The 18,742-nt window shown below is 40.4% G+C and overlaps 1 protein-coding gene across 3 annotated transcripts in view; it reads left to right on the forward strand.

The window, feature by feature from the left end:
- LOC138850954 (tyrosine-protein phosphatase Lar-like) overlaps window positions 1-18,742 on the forward strand; it is a 654,087-nt gene that overhangs the window by 57,140 nt on the left and 578,205 nt on the right. The window contains exon 3 of one of the 3 annotated variants that reach the window (XM_070104396.1): window positions 10,443-10,494. The exons of the other annotated variants lie outside the window; for them this stretch is intronic. The gene's annotated coding sequence lies outside the window, so the exon portion shown is untranslated. The remainder of the gene's footprint in view (window positions 1-10,442; window positions 10,495-18,742) is intronic. 3 annotated transcript variants of the gene reach the window in all.

An 18,742-nucleotide genomic window follows, 5' to 3' on the forward strand; every position in this document is an offset into this window, starting at 1 on the left:
CTTCCTCACTTCACTCTTCACTGATGATAGTATACACTTCACATTATATACACTTCACTTCATATGTATAATGGCACACAACTTGTCGTGACGTCACTTCATCAGGCCTACCGCTACCAATGTGGCAACAGCGCCTAAGACCCCCAACGGTTTGCGCTTTGAAATATTATGATTTCAGCTTTCCTCTCACTTTCTTTAACTAATAACTTTAATTATCACTCGTAGTATTGTTCACTGACGCCCCACTACCACTGATTACTTCTAGCTGATATTACACGCCTTTCAACGCTAAGGTTCTCGGAGCCTTGTTACCCACGTCTTCACCTCACGGACCCACGCGTCTGTGTGTGTGTGTGTGTGTATGTGTGTGTGTGTATGAGTGTGTGTGTGTGTGTATATATATATATACCAGGCCGTCGACACTGTCCTCAGGGACAAATTGAATGGCCTGATGAGAATGGAGGAGAGAATAAGCGATCTTGATGCCCATGATGCCTTGTATCTCCTCACAAGGTGTCTTACTATGCCAAGACTCACTTACTTCTTGAGGTGTGCACACTCTTTTGACAATCCAACACTCGATGAATATGACGCACACCTGAGATCAACTTTTAAGAAGGCACTGAACCTGTCACTAGAGGATGAGCAATGGGATCAGGCAACCCTCCCAGTGCGACTGGGAGGTATAGGGGTGCGCAAAGCAACGCATGTTGCTTTACCTGCTTTTCTGTCTTCGTATTTGGCTTCCAGTGCATTAGTCAAGAAGATAGTACCCGAACGCTTGAGAGACGTGGTAGGAGCTCAAGACCCCAGGTTTACTGAAGTAGCGATTCGGTGGGACACCCTTACAGACTCCTCCAGTAGACCAGCTCCTCCCAAACAGCAAACAGTCCCACTGGGACAAACCGATCATGGAAAAAATCGCCAACACAATGCTCTCCAGTGCTTCAGGAAAGGACAAAGCTCGTCTCCTGGCAGTGAAGGCACCACACTCAGGAGATTTCCTGTTAGCTGTTCTCAATTCCTCCCTGGGCACCCGTCTCAACCCAGAGGCCATTCGGATTGGTGTTGCTCTTCGCCTAGCCGCCCCCATCCTCACCGAACATAGGTGTATTTGCGGCAAGGCGACAGCTGATCAATTCGGACTTCATGGTCTTGTGTGTCACACAACAGAAGGGAAGTATGCCAGACATGAGGAGGTCAATGACATCATAAAGAGAAGCCTCGCCACAGCCCGTTGCCCAGCTCAACGGGAACCCCAAGTACAGAGGTCTGATGGAAGTCAAAAGCGTCCTGATGGAGCCACTATGCTACCCTAGAAGGATGGAAAGCAGATTGCCTGGGACTACACCTGTGCTGCCACATTGGCAGACACCTACTTGCCATACTCCGTAATGGAAGGGGGTGGAACTGCCAGCCACAAGGAGACCCAGAAGATCCGAAAATATGAAGACCTTCCCCCTTGCTATAACTTCATTCCAATAGGGTCGGAGACCCTTAGAGCATGGGGCAAGTTTGCTTTAAAGTTCCTCAAAGAGCTGGGTGAAAAGCTCATCATAGAAACCAAGGACTACAGGGCGACCAGCTTTCTCTTTCAGAGACTCAGTGTTGCGATCCAGAGAGGAAATGCCTGCAGCATTCTGGGCACGCGGCCCACCGCAGGGGAGCTGGACGAAGTATTCGAGATGTAGCTCTGAGTTACCTATGTTGTTTTACTTTCTGTTGTATTTTTGTGAATGTTTGGCCAATGTATTTTTGTCTTTATATATACATTTATATATATATATATATATATATATATATATATATATATATATATATATATATATATATATATATATATATATATATATATATATGTCGTGCCGAATAGGCATAACTTGCGATCTTGGCTTAAATAGCAACGTTGATCTTGCCATATAGGACAAGTGAAAATTTGTGTATGCAATAATTTCGCCAAAATCATTCTGAACTTAACGAAAAAAATACATTTCACTGTGTTTGTTTAGTATTAAATTATTGTAAACAAATCTAAAATATATTTAGTTAGGTTAGGCTAAAATAAATTGTTCTTGTTATAATAAGGTTAGGTAAGTTTTCTAAGATTCTTTTGGAGCAAAATTAAATTTTTTTACATTATCATTAATGAAAAAAAATATATCTTTAAACGTATAAGAGAAAATTTTAGAAAGGACTTAATTTTAAGTGAATTCTTGCTAATTGACCAGTTTTACATATTCGGCACGACATATATATATATATATATATATATATATATATATATATATATATATATATATATATATATATATATATATATATATATATATATATATATATATATATATATATATATATATATATATATATATATATATATATATATATATATATATATATATATATATATATAGCAATAGGTTGGTAGACAGTAACCACGCAGGGAGGTACTACCGTCCTGTCAAGTGAGTGTGAAACAGAAACCTGTAACTGTTTTACATGATGGTAGGATTGCTGGTGTCTTTTTTTCTATCTCATAAACACGCTGGATAACAGGTATATCTTACTACTTCTACTTACCCTTAGGTCACACTACATAGGCATGCACTTGCATATATATACATACATACACCCATTTAGGTTTTTCTTCTTTTTCTTAATAGCTCTTGTTCATTATTTCCTCTATTGTCCGTGGGGAAGTGGAAAAGAATCTTTCCTTCATAAGCCATGTGTGTCGTGCGAGGCAACTAAAATGCCTGTAACAATGGGCAGTAAGACCTCTTGTATACATTTACTAAAAGGGAGAAGATAACAGATATCCTCTGACGGGTTTCATTAATTGATGGGGCTTTATTTGCCCTCATCAGACACCCAAACAGTAACTACAACAAATAGATACAGTACAGTTTGACAGATCTACTGTTAAGGTGATTATTAGTAAAAATATATAGAGAACCACAAGCCGGATTCTTCTGGATTCGCCAGATTCGGGCAGATTCAGACGGTTTTCATTGGAAATAAAGCCAAACCAGAAGATCTGATACAAAAATGAAATACTTCGAGGAATTATAGACTAGCTAGCTAAGAGAGTTGTCAAGTATTGCAAGATGACCAATACCATGAAGATCTGTGTAGGGTAAGGGACGAAACATGCCTGGATTGCTTGCAATCTCTGTGGTCAATGGTCTCATGGTATATGCAGGGACTTTAAACCAGTGACCACACTTGACATAAACTCAGAGAGATGTTTTTGGGTCTGTCCAAACGAGATACACCTGTATGAGAAAATTACTTCTATGTCAGCATGGTATGGCAGCTGGGAAATTAAGATGGATGGTATGGATGGGGCTGTCTTGGACAGTGCTCCTGATGGTGCTAGTGCTGTCCTGGAGGACAGTGCTGAGGGTGCTAGTGTAGTCCTTGAGGACAGTGCTGAGGGTGCTAGTGTAGTCCTTTAGGACGGTGCTAAGGGTTCTAGTGTAGTCCTGGAGGACAGTCCTGAGGGTGCTAGTGTAGTCCTGGAGGACAGTGCTGATGGTGCTAATGTAGTCCTGGAGGACAGTGCTGAGGGTGCTAGTGTAGTCCTGGAGGACAGTGCTGAGGGTGCTAGTGTAGTCCTGGAGGACAGTGCTCCTGACGGTGCAAGTGCTGTCAAGGAGGAAAGTGCTCCAGAGGGTTCTAGTGATGTCATGGAAGACAGTGCTCGTGAGGTTACTAGTGTTGCTCTGGAGGAGAATGAAGACAATGTTATTCAGACCACAGAGGTTCAAAATAGAGATACAGCTCGAGATGGACTAAAATGGGGTGATGCCACAGGGAATAGTGTCGACACACTACCAGCAAAACCTGGTGGAAGCACTGATGTCCATACAGGGGTGAAAGATAGGGAGGAAACAGGAAAAATAAATGCACCAATAGTGAATGCAGCTACAATAAATCCTAGGAAACATAATTACAATATATGTAAATACTATGTCTTGGGTATCTGCAGGCATGGTATGTCTGGTGAAACAGGTAAGACATGCACCTTTGACCATCCAAAAAAATGCTGCACCCACATGACAACAGGAGAGTGCAACTTCCCCTCCTGTAAATTATTTCACCCAGAAATGTGTCACTCTTCAATCTATGAAAGAAAATGCTGTAATAATGTTGGTAGAATTACCGACAATATATAAAGTAAAAGGGCACAAGTGCAACTAATGTGACATTTTATTTTGGCAACGTTTCGCTCTCCAGGAGCTTCTGTTATGGCTTGACAAAGCTCCTGGAGAGCAACACGTTGCCACAATAAAATGTCACATTAGTTGCACTTGTGTCCTTTTATTTTACGAAGAAAATGCTACATGGCATACTGCCAGGCACATCATCTAAAGGGGACTAGAAGACACAGACCAGCCGGACTATGGGAAACAAATGAGGGGAGCCACAACCTCTCCACGGACAGAGGTTTTCTATGACCAGGAAGACTGGTAAGAGATGACAATAATCCTACATTAGCTGAAAACACTTCTGGAGCAGAGGCACAGACATTGGCCTCTACCCCAGAACAACAGATGTTAGAGCCAGCAAATAAAACCCCCTAAATTTCACCAATATAACGACATTTGTCTTTGCAAACATACAGGGTCTAAAGCTGTCAAAAACAGCAAAATTCCTTACATCAAGGGACTGCATTGTTTGCAGCATTCCCAGAGACCCACATAAAGGAATGTTATGACAAAGAAATATAGATCCCGGGTTATAACCTATTCCGATGCGACAGACTAAAAAGGCAACAAGGGAGAGTTGGCATGTATGTCACAGAGTCGCTCATTTGCACAGAAATACTGAACACCTCAAATGATGTAGCTGAAGTTTTGGCGGTTTTTAGTTTATACACCTTCACCTCTCTCTTACTTGCTGCTTCTATTCTCCTTGTTTCCCATCTACCTTTTACTCTCACTGTAGTTACAACTAAAAAGTGATCTGATATATCTGTGGCCCCTCTATAAACATGTACAACCTGAAGTCTACTCAACAGTCTTTTATCTACCAATACATAATCCAACAAACTACTGCCATTACACCCTATTTCATATCTTGTATACTTATTTATCCTCTTTTTCTTAAAATATGTATTAGCTATAACTGAACTCCTTTCTATACAAAGTTCAATCAAAGGGCTCCCATTATCATTTACACCTGGCACCCCAAACTTACCTACCACACCCTCTCTAAAAGTTTCTCCTACGTTAGCATTTACGTCTCCTACCACAATTACTCTCTCACTTGGTTCAAAGGTTCCAATACATTCACTTAACATCTCCCAAAATCTCTCTCTCTCTCCATTACACTTCTCTCTTTTCCAGGTGCATACACGCTTATTATGATCCACTTTTCGAATCCAACCCTTATTTTAATCCACATAATCCTTAAATTTACACATTTATATTCCCTCTTCTCCTTCCATAACTGATCCTTCAACATTATTGCTACCACTTCCTTACCTCTAACTCTCTCAGATACTCCTGACTTAAACCCATTTATTTCTCCCCACTGAAACTCGCCTACCCCTTTCAGCTTTGTTTCGTTAAGCACCAGGACATCCAACTTCTTTTCATTCATAACATCAGCAATCATCTCCTTATCATCCTCACTTCATCTATGCACATTCAATCATCCCAGTTTTATTACCTGGAGTTTACATGGAGAGAGTATCGGGGGTCAACGCCCCCGTGACTCGGTCTGAAACCAGGCCTCACAGCGGATCAAGGTCTGATCAAACAAGCTGTTACTGCTAGCCACATACAAGCAGATGTACGAACCACAGCCCGGTTGGTCAGGTACTGACATTAGGTGCCTGTCCAGTGCCTTCTTGAAGACAGCCAGGGGTCTATTGGTAATCCCTCTTATGTATGCTGGGAGACAGTTGAACTGTCTTGGGCCTCTGACACTTATTGTGTTGTCTTTCAATATACTCGTGGCACCCCTGCTTTTCATTGGGGGAATGTTGCATCTCCTGCCGAGTCTTTTGCTTTCATAGGGAGTGATTTTCGTGTGCAGGTTTGATACCAATCACTCCAGGACTTTCCAAATGTATATTATCATGTATCTTTCTCGCCTGCGTTCCAGAGAATACAGATCAAGGACCTTCAACTGTTCCCAGTAGTTTAGGTGCCTTATCATACTTATGTGTGCCATGAAAGTTCTTTGTACTCTCTCGAGGTCTGCAATGTCGCCAGCCTTGAAGGGGGCCGTTAGTGTATAGCAGTATTCCAGCCTAGAGAGCACAAGCAATTTGAAGAGAATCATCATGGGCTTGGCATCCCTAGTTTTGAAGGTTATCATTATCCATCCTATCATTTTACTGGCGGATGAAGTAGATACGTTGTTGTGGTCTTTGAAGGCGAGATCCTCTGACATTATCACTTCCAGGTCTTTCACATTACTTTTCCGTTCTATTGTATAGTTAGAATTTATCATATACCCTGACATATTTTTAATTTCTTCAAGTTTTCCATATATGAGTAGTTGAGTTCAGATTGTTTTGAGTGGCCCATTCGAAGATTTGGTTTATGTCCACTTGGAGTCTCGCAGTGTCTTCGATGGAGGTCACTGCCATGGCAATCCAGGTATCATCTGTAAAGGAAGACATGGAGGTAGGGCTTACTTCTCTGTCTATGTCAAAAATGAGGATGAGGAATAGAATGGGAGCGAGTACTGTGCCTTGTGGAACAGAGCTTTTTACAGTGGCTACTTGAGACTTTATTCTGTTTACTATTACTTTTTGTGTTCTATTTGTCAGGAAGTTGTAGATCAATCTACCAACTTTTCCCGTTATTCCTTTGTCATGCATTTTGTGTGCTGTTACACCATGGTCACACTTGTCGTAAGCTTTTGCAAAGTCTGTGTATACTACGTCTGTATTTTGTTTATCCTCTAGAGCATCCAGATCCTTGTCATAGTGGTCAAATAGCTGGGACAGGCAGGAGCTACCTGCTCTAAACCCGTGTTGCCCTGTGTTGTATAACTGATGGGTATCTTGGCTGTTGGCTATCTTGCTTCTTAGAACCCTCTCAAAGATTTTTATATGGGATGTTAGCTCTATCGGTTTATAGTTCTTTGCAATTGCTTTACTGCCACCTTTGTGGAGTGGGGCTATGTCTGCTGTTTTTAGTGTGTGTGGGATGACCCCTGTGTCCATGCTCCCTCTCCATAAAATGCCGAAGGCTCGCGATAGGGGCTTCTTGCAATTCTTGACGAACACGGAGTTCCACGAGTCTGGGCCAGGGGCAGAGTGCATGGGTATGTTATTAATTGCCTCTTCAAAGTCTTGTGGAGTTAGAATAAAATCCGAGATTGTTGGGATGACCAAATTTTGGGTTTCGTTCTGAAAGAATTCATTTGGATTGTCGGCCTTCATTCTGGGCAGTGGCTCGCTGAACACTGAGTCATATTGGGACTTTAATATCTCACTCATTTCATGGCTGTCATCTGTGTATGTCCCATCCTGCCTAAGCAGGAGCCCAATTATGGATGTTGTTTTCCCCTTAGATTTGGCATAAGAGAAGAATTTTTTTAAATTTCCTTTATGGCTTTTAGTTCTTCCTGTGAGTCTTGTCTCCTGTAAAATCCCTTCATCTTAAGTTCGATATTTGCAATTTCATTGACTAGTTCCTCCCTTCGTATTTCCGATATTTTGGCCTCAATCAGCAGCTCTGTGACTCTTTGCCTTCATCTGTATAGGGAACGTCTCTCTCTTTCTAGTTTACATCTTCTCTTTCTTTTTCTTAATGGAATATGTCTTGAGCAGATCTCAAGAGCCATAGAATTAATTTTTTTCAAGGCAAATGTTTGGATCCGTGTTGTTTAGGATATATTCCCAGCTTGTTTCATTTAGGACATGGTTTATTTGATCTCATTGTATGTTTTTGTTGTTGAAATTGAATTTCGTGAAGAGACCTTTGTGACTGCTCACATTTTGCTGAGTCCAGAGCCCTGTGCATACATTTCTGTAACTCTATTATGTTGTGATCTGAGTGCATTTTCTTTGATACAGTTGTATTACATATCAGATCATTGTTGTTGGCGAAGATGAGGTCCAGCGTAGTTTCTAGTCTTGTAGGCTCTACTATTTGCTGGTTTAAGGTGAATTTGGTGCAGAGATTTAATAGCTCGTTTGTATGTGAATTTTCATCTGAGCTGCCTCCCGGGGTGATCTCTGCTAAAACATTGTTTGCTATACTCGTCCATTTTAGGTGTCTCAAGTTGAAATCTCCTAGTAGTAAGATGTTTGGGGCAGGAGTTGGGAGATTTTCCAGACAGTGGTCAATTTTCTCAAGCTGCTCCTGGAATTGCTGAGAAGTTGCATCTGAAAGCTTGTATACTACCACAATGACAAGGTTTTGGTTTTCAGTCTTTACCGCTGTTATGGTTCGAATCTTAGTCGTTTGCCAGGATTAGTGCCCACGGTAATAAAATCACTTTCAAGAATAAAAAGGAACTTCAAATCTTGGAAACATAAGGTGGAAATAAGAATTATTCAGCATTTTGCAGGCTTTTCATTAAAAATTTTAAATACTTTTCTTGGATATTTGTAAATATCAATTAAATATCACTTAATGAGATTCTTTCAATCATGTAAAAATAGTAAATTGTAGGTATACAATATTACAGGTCTTAACCATAAATTAGCGCCTTCAGTGTCTATACGGACACTACACTTGAAAATATTCAGAGGAGCAAGACTGTTTCCTCAATAGTAACACATGACTTGAAAGAGTATATACATTAAAAAGAAACTCCTTCACTGAGAGGTCAATATCACTGGGAGTTCTACCCAGGATGCTGGTAGACACATTGTATCTGGATATGACTTCCTGCTGCCTTCACCACAGAATTTCCAACTCAAGCCAGTTCAGGAGTTTCTCAACTAGATTCTCCAAGACACCAGGAGAGAACAGTACTAGAGTACTAGTAGGTCTGCCAAGACGTTGTTCACCCAGTCAACAGTGAATGTCAACTGGCCATACACAGAAACGTCGTCGTAAGCTTCTGTCTTTTATGTGCGGGTTATTTGTGTATCGTTCCAGTCACGGTATTGTGCCTTTTTGTTATTTATCAACAGAAAATCATTTCATGACGTCAACTCGTCAAAGGGGGAGAGGGTAGAGCTGTGTGAACTACCCACCAATGGACATACCTTGTTATAAACCTTAGCCAGGTGTACCTACCTAACACATTACTCAAGATATATATATATACACATCATACCCGGGTATATTCCTAAACCAGATAATATTATAAACTAGTGGAATCTTTAATTTACCTAATATTAAAGAAACTCCGAGTATAATATTAAGTGGACAATACATATATAAATTAATCTCATTATGACCTTGGTCATAACAACCGCCAGAACTTCAACTACATCATTTGAGGTGTTAAGTAGTTCTGTGCAAATGACTGACTCTGTGATATACAGACCAACCCCCCTTGTTGCATGTTTAGTCTGTAGCATCAGAATAGGTTATAACCTGGGATCCATATTTCCATGTCCTAATGATCCTTTATGTGGGTCTCTCTGAATGCTGCAGACATTGCATTTGACTCCATGAGCAATCCCTTGATGTAAGGAATTTTGATGTTCTTTGACAGCTTTAGACCCTGTATGTTTGCAAAGTCAAATATCGTTGTATTGGTGGAATTTAGGGAGGTTTTATTTGCTGGCTCTAATATCTGTTGTTCTGGAGTAGAGGCCAATGTCCGTGCCTCTGCTATAGAAGTGTTTTCAGGTGGTGTAGGATTATTGTCATTTCTTGCCAGTATTTTTTTCCCTTCTGGCCCTAAAACCCTCTGTCCCTGGAGAGGTTGTGGCTCCTCTCTTTTGTTTCCCATAGTCTGGCTGGTCTGTGTCTTTTTGTTCTCTTCAGGTGACGTGCCTGGTAGTATGCGTTGTAGCATTTTCTTTCATGGAATGATGAGTGACACATTTCTTAGTGAAATAAGTTACAGGAGGGGAAGTTGCACTCTCCTATTGTCATGTGGGTGTGGCATTTTTTGGGATGATCAAAGGTGCATGTCTCACCTGTTTCACCAGATATACCATGCCTGCAGATATCCAATGCGCAGTATTTACATAGATTGTTGTTCTGTTTGCTAGGATTTATTGTAGCTGGGTTCACTGCTGGTGCATTTATTTTTCCTGTTTCCTCCCTATTTTTCACCCCAGTATGGACATCAGTGCTTCCACCAGGTTTGCTGGCAGTGTGTCGACACTTTTGATATTAGAACACCCAACCATTACCTGTCTTAGCTTGTTCAAACTTGTCGACACTATCACTCGTTACCCTATTTCTTCTACATTCTACCCTTAATTATTGGTTATTTTTGTACTGAAGAACATGTTACAAATATATTTCCTACTTTAACTAAAGAGTTGTTTTTTCATACATTTCCAGGTATGTGACCTGTACCATCAACAAATTATTAGCAAGTCATAATGCCGTTAAAGTAAGTCTTGGTTGCACTCTACATGGCTAATCAGATGCATTATCTGTTCATCATTCCAAGTGTTTGATAGATATATGTCCTTCAGTTTGTTTATCTATAATCAATGATAACACTTTTTCATAATTTTGCTTGTTAAGAGTACCTCCTGCACACAACACTTTACATATTAAAGATTTTTATACACTCGATTTAAGATTCTTCAACTCAACAAAGAGATCCAACAATTGTTTAATATTTGCCATGTGTGCAACACTCCAACAAACACTTAAGGATTCACTCGACTTCTGACTTCAACAATATAGTTACTACACCGCGACTTTTCTCTCTATAAAATACTTTCATGGAAATATTTTATGTTAATTTTTGTTATGATACATAATAAAAACACTATACAATGAATATAACACACATACCCACATCTCTAACAGTATATTCTTGGTAACCCTCTCTCTATAAAATACTTTCATGGAAATATTTTATGTTAATTTTTGTTATGATACATAATAAAAACACTATACAATGAATATAACACACATACCCACATCTCTAACAGTATATTCTTGGTAACCTCTCTGGGTGAAGATAATATAAGAATCTCTAACAGTATATTCTTGGTAACCCCTCTGGGTGAAGATAATATAAGAATCTCTAACAGTATATTCTTGGTAACCCCTCTGGGTGAAGATAATATAAGAATCTCTAACAGTATATTCTTGGTAACCCCTCTGGGTGAAGATAATATAAGAATCTCTAACAGTATATTCTTGGTAACCCCTCTGGGTGAAGATAATATAAGAGTCCCTAACAGTATATTCTTGGTAACCCCTCTGGGTGAAGATAATATAAGAGTCCCTAACAGTATATTCTTGGTAACCTCACAGGGTGAAGATAATATAAGAATCTCTAACAGTATATTCTTGGTAACCCCTCTGGGTGAAGATAATATAAGAATGTCTAACAGTATATTCTTGGTAACCCCTCTGGGTGAAGATAATATAAGAGTCCCTAACAGTATATTCTTGGTAACCCCTCTGGGTGAAGATAATATAAGAGTCCCTAACAGTATATTCTTGGTAACCCCTCTGGGTGAAGATAATATAAGAATCTCTAACAGTATATTCTTGGTAACCCCTCTGGGTGAAGATAATATAAGAATCTCTAACAGTATATTCTTGGTAACCCCTCTGGGTGAAGATAATATAAGAATCTCTAACAGTATATTCTTGGTAACCCCTCTGGGTGAAGATAATATAAGAATCTCTAACAGTATATTCTTGGTAACCCCTCTGGGTGAAGATAATATAAGAATCTCTAACAGTATATTCTTGGTAACCCCTCTGGGTGAAGATAATATAAGAATCTCTAACAGTATATTCTTGGTAACCCCTCTGGGTGAAGATAATATAATATAAGAGCCCCTAACAGTATATTCTTGGTAACCCCTCTGGGTGAAGATAATATAAGAATCTCTAACAGTATATTCTTGGTAACCCCTCTGGGTGAAGATAATATAAGAATCTCTAACAGTATATTCTTGGTAACCCCTCTGGGTGAAGATAATATAAGAGTCCCTAACAGTATATTCTTGGTAACCCCTCTGGGTGAAGATAATATAAGAGTCCCTAACAGTATATTCTTGGTAACCTCACAGGGTGAAGATAATATAAGAATCTCTAACAGTATATTCTTGGTAACCCCTCTGGGTGAAGATAATATAAGAATGTCTAACAGTATATTCTTGGTAACCCCTCTGGGTGAAGGCAATGTAAGAATCTCTAACAGTATATTCTTGGTAACCCCTCTGGGTGAAGATAATATAAGAATCCCTAACAGTATATTCTTGGTAACCCCTCTGGGTGAAGATAATATAAGAATCCCTAACAGTATATTCTTGGTAACCCCTCTGGGTGAAGATAATATAAGAATCTCTAACAGTATATTCTTGGTAACCCCTCTGGGTGAAGGCAATGTAAGAATCTCTAACAGTATATTCTTGGTAACCCCTCTGGGTGAAGATAATATAAGAATCTCTAACAGTATATTCTTGGTAACCCTTCTGGGTGAAGATAATTTAAGAATGTCTAACAGTATGTTCTTGGTAACCCCACGGGGTAAAGATAATATAAGGGTTGATCTGTTTCCTAACAAACTTCTTGTGAGTTGACGTCAAGTTAAGATATTTTGTTGCACATAATCATAGAGGCTAAATCTTCTATGTCTTATGGGAAAGACGACTTATTGTGATCATGTTGAGTTGACAGTAAGATCCTCACGACTGATCACATTATTTTGTACTCACCTAGTTGTACTCACCTAGTTGTGGTTGCAGGGGTCGAGTCATAGCTCCTGGCCCCGCCTCTTCACTGGCCACTACTGGGTCACTCTCCCTGAATCGTGAGCTTTATTATACCTCTGCTTAAAGCTCTGTATGGATCCTGCCTCCACTGCATCGTTTCCCAAACTATTCCACTTCCTGACTACTCTGTGACTGAAGAAATACTTCCTAACATCCCTGTGATTCATCTGTGTCTTCAACTTCCAACTGTGTCCCCTTGTTGCTGTGTCCCATCTCTGGAACATTCTGTCTCTGTCCACCTTGTCAATTCTTCTCAGTATTTTACATGCCGTTATCATCTCCCCCCCTATCTCTCCTGTCCTTCAGTGTCGTCAGGTCGATTTCCCTTAGCCTTTTCTCGTAGGACATATCCCTTGGCTCTGGGACTAGTCTTGTTGCAAACCTTCGCAATTTCTCTAGTTTCTTTACGTGCTTGGCTAGGTGAGGGTTCCAAACTGGTGCCGCATACTCCAATATGGGCCTAACTTACACGGTGTACAGGGTCTTGAACGATTCTTTATTAAGATGTCGGAATACTGTTCTGAGGTTTGCTAGGCGCCCATATGCTGCAGCAGTTATTTGGTTGATGTGCGCTTCAGGAGATGTGCCTGGTGTTATACTCACCCCAAGATCTTTTTCCTTGAGTGAAGTTTGTAGTCTCTGGCCCCCTAGACTGTACTCCGTCTGCGGTCTTCTTTGCCTTTCCCCACTCTTCATGACTTTGCACTTGGTGGGGTTGAACTCCAGGAGCCAGCTGCTGGACCAGGTGTGCAGCCTGTCCAGATCCCTTTGTAGTTCTGCCTGGTCCTCGTCCAAATGAATTCTTCTCATCAACTTCACATCATCTGCAAACAGGGACACTTTGGAGTCTATTCCTTCCGTCATGTCGTTCACAAATACCAGAAACAGCACTGGTCCTAGGACTGACCCCTGTGGGACCCCACTCGTCACAGGTGCCCACTCTGACACCTCGCCACATACTATGACTCTCTGCTGTCTTCCTGACAAGTATTCACTGATCCATAGTAGTGCCTTCCCTGTTATCCCTGCTTGGTCCTCCAGCTTTTGGCACTAATGTCTTGTGTGGAACTGGGTCAAACGCCTTCTTACAGTCTTCGAAAATGCAACCTACCCACCTCTCTCTCTCTCTTGTCTTACTGTTATCACCCTGCCATAGAACTCCAGTAGGTTTGTGACAGGATTTCCCATCCCTGAAATCATGTTGGCTGCTGTTGATGAGATCATTCCATTCTAGATGTTCCACCACTCTTCTCCTGATAATCTTCTCCATGACTTTGCATACTATACATGTTAGTGATACTGGTACTTCATGTTTGTCTCCATTTTTAAAAATTGGAACTACATTTGCTGTCTTACATACCTCAGGTAATCTTCCTGTTTCGAAAGATGTATTGAATATTGTTGTTAGTAGTAAACATAGCGCCTCTGCTCCCTTTCTCAGGACCCATGGAGAGATGTTATCCGGCCCATTGTCTTTGAGGTATCTAGCTCACTCAGAAGCCTCTTCACTGCTTCCTTGGTTGTGTGTATTGCGTCCAACACTTGGTGGTGCCTTCCACCTCTCCGTCTTTCTGGAGTCCCTTCTGTCTCCTCTGTGAACACTTCTTTGAATCTCCTGTTGAGTTCCTCAAATACTTCGCGGTCGGTCTCTCCTCCTTCCTTCCTTAGCCTGATTACCTGGTCCTTGACTGTTGTTTTCCTCCTGATGTGGCTGTATAACAACTTCGGGTCAGATCTTGCTTTTGCTGCTATGTCATTCTCATATTGTCGTTGGGCCTCCCTTCTTACCTGTGCATATTCATTATACTGATCATCATCTGTGTCTATGTCAAATTGTTAGATGTACTTGTAAGGCCGTTTACTACGTCATTATTCATATTGCAAGTTGCTTCATATTACTTGATCTACGTTCATGTTAACAAAGTGTGTTATAGATCTACATATATATTATCAAGTAGGTGATAGATCTACTTTTATATTATCAAGTGGGTGTTAGATCTACATTTATAAGAACATAAGAACATAAAAAAGAAGGAACACTGCAGAAGGCCTACTGGCCCATGCGAGGCATGTCCAAGTCTCCTTCTGGCTTAAGCCAATGCACCCAACCTAGACAGGCCAGGTCACATTCGCTTAAGGAAGGAACACAGCAAATGAACCAGTAGCACAAGCTAATCAGGTCCAACTTACACCCACCCACACCCACTCATGTATTTATCTAACCTATTTTTAAAACTACACAACGTTTTAGCCTCTATAGCTGTACTCGGGAGTTTGTTCAACTCATCCACAACTCTATTACCAAACCAGTGCTTTCCTATATCCTTCCTGAATCTGAGTTTTTCAAACTTAAAACCATTGCTGCGAGTCCTGTCTAGGCTAGATATTTTCAGCACGTTATTTACATCCCTTTATTTATTCCTGTTTTTCATTTATACATCTCAGTCATATTCCCCCTAATTTTACGCCTTTCTAGAGAGTACAGATTCAGGGCCTCAGTCTATCCTCATAGGGAAGATTTCTGATACATGAGATCAACTTTGTCATCCTCCTTTGTAGGTTTTCCAGAGCATTTATATCCATTCTGTAATACAGTGACCTAAACTGTGCAGCATAATCTAAATGAGGCCTAACCAAGGATGTATAGAGTTGAAGAACAACCTGAGGACTCCTATTATTTATGCTTCTTGATATGAAGCGAAGGATTCTATTCGCTTTATTGCGAACACTTACGCACTGTTGCCTTGGTTTCAGATTACTGCTAACCAGAACTCCTAAATCCTTTTCGCAATCTGTAATATTAAGATCTACATTATTTAGTTTATATGTGGCATGGTTATTGTCCTGTCCAACATTTAGAACTTTGCATTTGTCTATATTAAACTGCATCTGCCACTTCTCCGACCACTGCATCAGTCTATTCAAATCTTCCTGGAGTGCTCTAATGTCCCCGTCAGAATGAATTCGACGGCTTATTTAGGTGTCACTGGCAAACTTGCTTATGTCGCTCTTCATGCCCTCATCTATCTCATTTATGTAAATTGTGAATAACAGGGGACCAAATACTCACCCCTGTGGAGCACCGCTCGTGACGCTTCCCCACTCTGATTTCTCCCCATTTATGCAAACTCTCTGCTGCCTATTTGTCAACCATGCCTCTATCCAGGAAAAAAAACTCCTCCTTTTCCATGTGCCTTAATTTTTCTCAAGTCTCTGATGTGGGACCCTGTCAAAAGCCTTACTGAAGTCCATATACACAATACCATATTCATTACCATGATCTACCTCCTCAAATACCTTAGTGAAAAAAGTTAATAAATTCGTAGTGCAGGAACGCCCCTTTGTAAAACCATGATGAGATTCGTTGATTAATTTATGCTTTTCAAGGTGGCTACGAACTGCCTCGGCAATTACTGACTCCATAAAGTCTCCCACTATGGAGGTTAGGCTTATTGGTCTATAGTTCGAAGCTAAGGAGCTGTCACCAGCTTTGAAAATAGGGACTGACAACCTCAAATCTACGACTTCAAGGGAGATGGACTGATTACATCGTCTTCACATCTCTGCTGCTCCTGCCTACATTCTGTACTCTACTGAAGAAGCCTACTGTGTAGGCGAAACGTTTCGGAATAAAGTTGCCTAAATGTTACCTATGTGTCTTATCTACCAACCAATAGGTATCACATTTGCCATTTTCCACTTATCTGGCACCATGCCAGTTTGTAGTGATATGTTGAAAAATATTAGCCAAAGGTTTGCTATGCTCCTATTTACATTCCTTTAAAACCCTTGCATACAGTTCAACAGGGCCTGGGGATTTGTTAGGTTTTAATTTATCTATTTGCCTAAGGACCATGTCACTTGTGACCCTAATAGTGCACAGTTTATTATCGTCCTGTTCTACATAATTTATCATTACTGGAATATCGCTGGTATCTTCCTGTGTAAAAACTGAGAGGAAGTATGTGTTAAAAATTCTACACATTTCCTAATCACTGTCTGTGAGCTGACCCGAGGAACTTTTGAGTGGGCCTATCTTGTCCCTGATCTTACTTCTGTATACCTGAAAGAATCCTTTTGGGTTAGTCTTCGATTCTCTTGCAACTTAAACCTCATAATCTCTTTTTGCTTTTCTTATTCCCTTTTTTATTTCTCTCTTTAACTGAATATATTGATTTCTTAATTGCCCCTCTCCTCTTTTGATTTGCCTATATATGCCTCTCTTTTGACCAATTAGATGTTTTAATCTATTGTTCATCCATTTAGGATCATTTTTGTTTGATCTGATTTCCCTATTTAAAACATAAATTGTCTTAGCAGCTAGAACTATGCCCTGGAAAACGTCATATCGGCAATCATCACTACCTACCTGACCCATAGTCAGGTCATTCCAGTTCAGCCCACCCAAGTAATTTTTCAGTCTTATGAAATAAGCCAAGACGAAGTCAAGGACATAGACTTGATTACCATTATTAGGGGAATTCAATATATTAAAACTGAGTGATTAGTGATCACTTTCACCAAGCTCATCATTAACCTCAAGATTATTAATTAGTATTTCCCTGCTGGCAAGAGCCAAGTCAAGCAGGTTATTTTCTCTAGTTGGTTCTGTCACAAACTGTTTTAAAAAACAATCCTGATTCGTACCAGGAAAGTCACCTGACTCTAAATTTTCTGTCAAATTGCTCAAGTCAATCTGTCTATAGCTGAAATCTCCCAACAACAACAAGCACAACATTATCGTATGTAGATGCCTTACGAATTTCGTCCCATAGAAGTTTACTGCACTCCCTATCAAGATTTGGGGCCCTGTAAATCACACCCAAAATTAGTTTTCGTGGCCCTCAAGAAGCTGTAACCAAACAGATTCAGTGGCAGATGCTTCTAATTTTATATCTTGTCTAACACAATTTAAATTGTCTCTGACATACATCGCTACTCCACCACCCTTCCTGTTGACCCTGTCACTGTGGAATAATTTATAGCCTTGTATGTGACTTTCAGAAGGCATCTCTCTATCTTTCAGATTGAGCCAAGTCTCTGTTATAGCAATAATATTTATGTTTCTTGCACTTGCAATTAATCTTAGCTCATCTGTCTTATTTCTTACACTCCTGCTATTAGTGTAGTAAACCTTAAGGGAGCTAGTCTCTTGCTGCTCTCGGCTGTCCCCCTTTGCTTGCTGATCTGATCTATTGTCTTTATTAATAACTTCATGATGAATGTCTTTTATACATTTACTATTTTCAACCCTAGTTTTGCAACCTGCCTTTTTCCCACACACACCCATACCTTTATATTCTATCAGTTTAAAATCCTAGGCATTTCAGCAATTGCCCTCTAAATCGAGTTTATAAGTGCTACCACCCCTGCCCCAGAGAGATGTACCCCATTCCTTGCATACATATCATGTTTGCCATAAAAGTTGTCCCAGTTGTCAATGAAAGGGATTGCAAGTTCCTTGCAGTAGCTGTCTAGCCAGCAATTTACACCAATTGCCCTAGACAACCATTCATTGCCCACTCCCCTTCTAGGCAAGATGCTACATGTGATTGGGACCCCTCCCTTAGACCTAATTAAATCTATAGGTGACCTGTACTTATCTAGCACAACGAGAACAACGTCCAGTATTGGGCCCCTACTTAAACAAGATGGGTCCTAAACAGATGACAGCAAGGAAATGAGTGAGCTACTCAAGTCCCAGTATGACTCAGTTTTTAGCAAGCCGCTAACCAGACTGAGAGTAGAAGATCAAAATGAATTTTTTATGAGAGAGCCACAGAATTTGATTAACACAAGCCTATCCGATTTATCCTGACGCCAAATGACTTCGAACAGGCGATAAATGACATGCCCATGCACTCTGCCCCAGGGCCAGACTCATGGAACTCT

Source organism: Cherax quadricarinatus, chromosome 91 (assembly GCF_038502225.1).
Source record: "Cherax quadricarinatus isolate ZL_2023a chromosome 91, ASM3850222v1, whole genome shotgun sequence".
In the NCBI taxonomy this organism is placed as follows: domain Eukaryota; kingdom Metazoa; phylum Arthropoda; class Malacostraca; order Decapoda; family Parastacidae; genus Cherax; species Cherax quadricarinatus.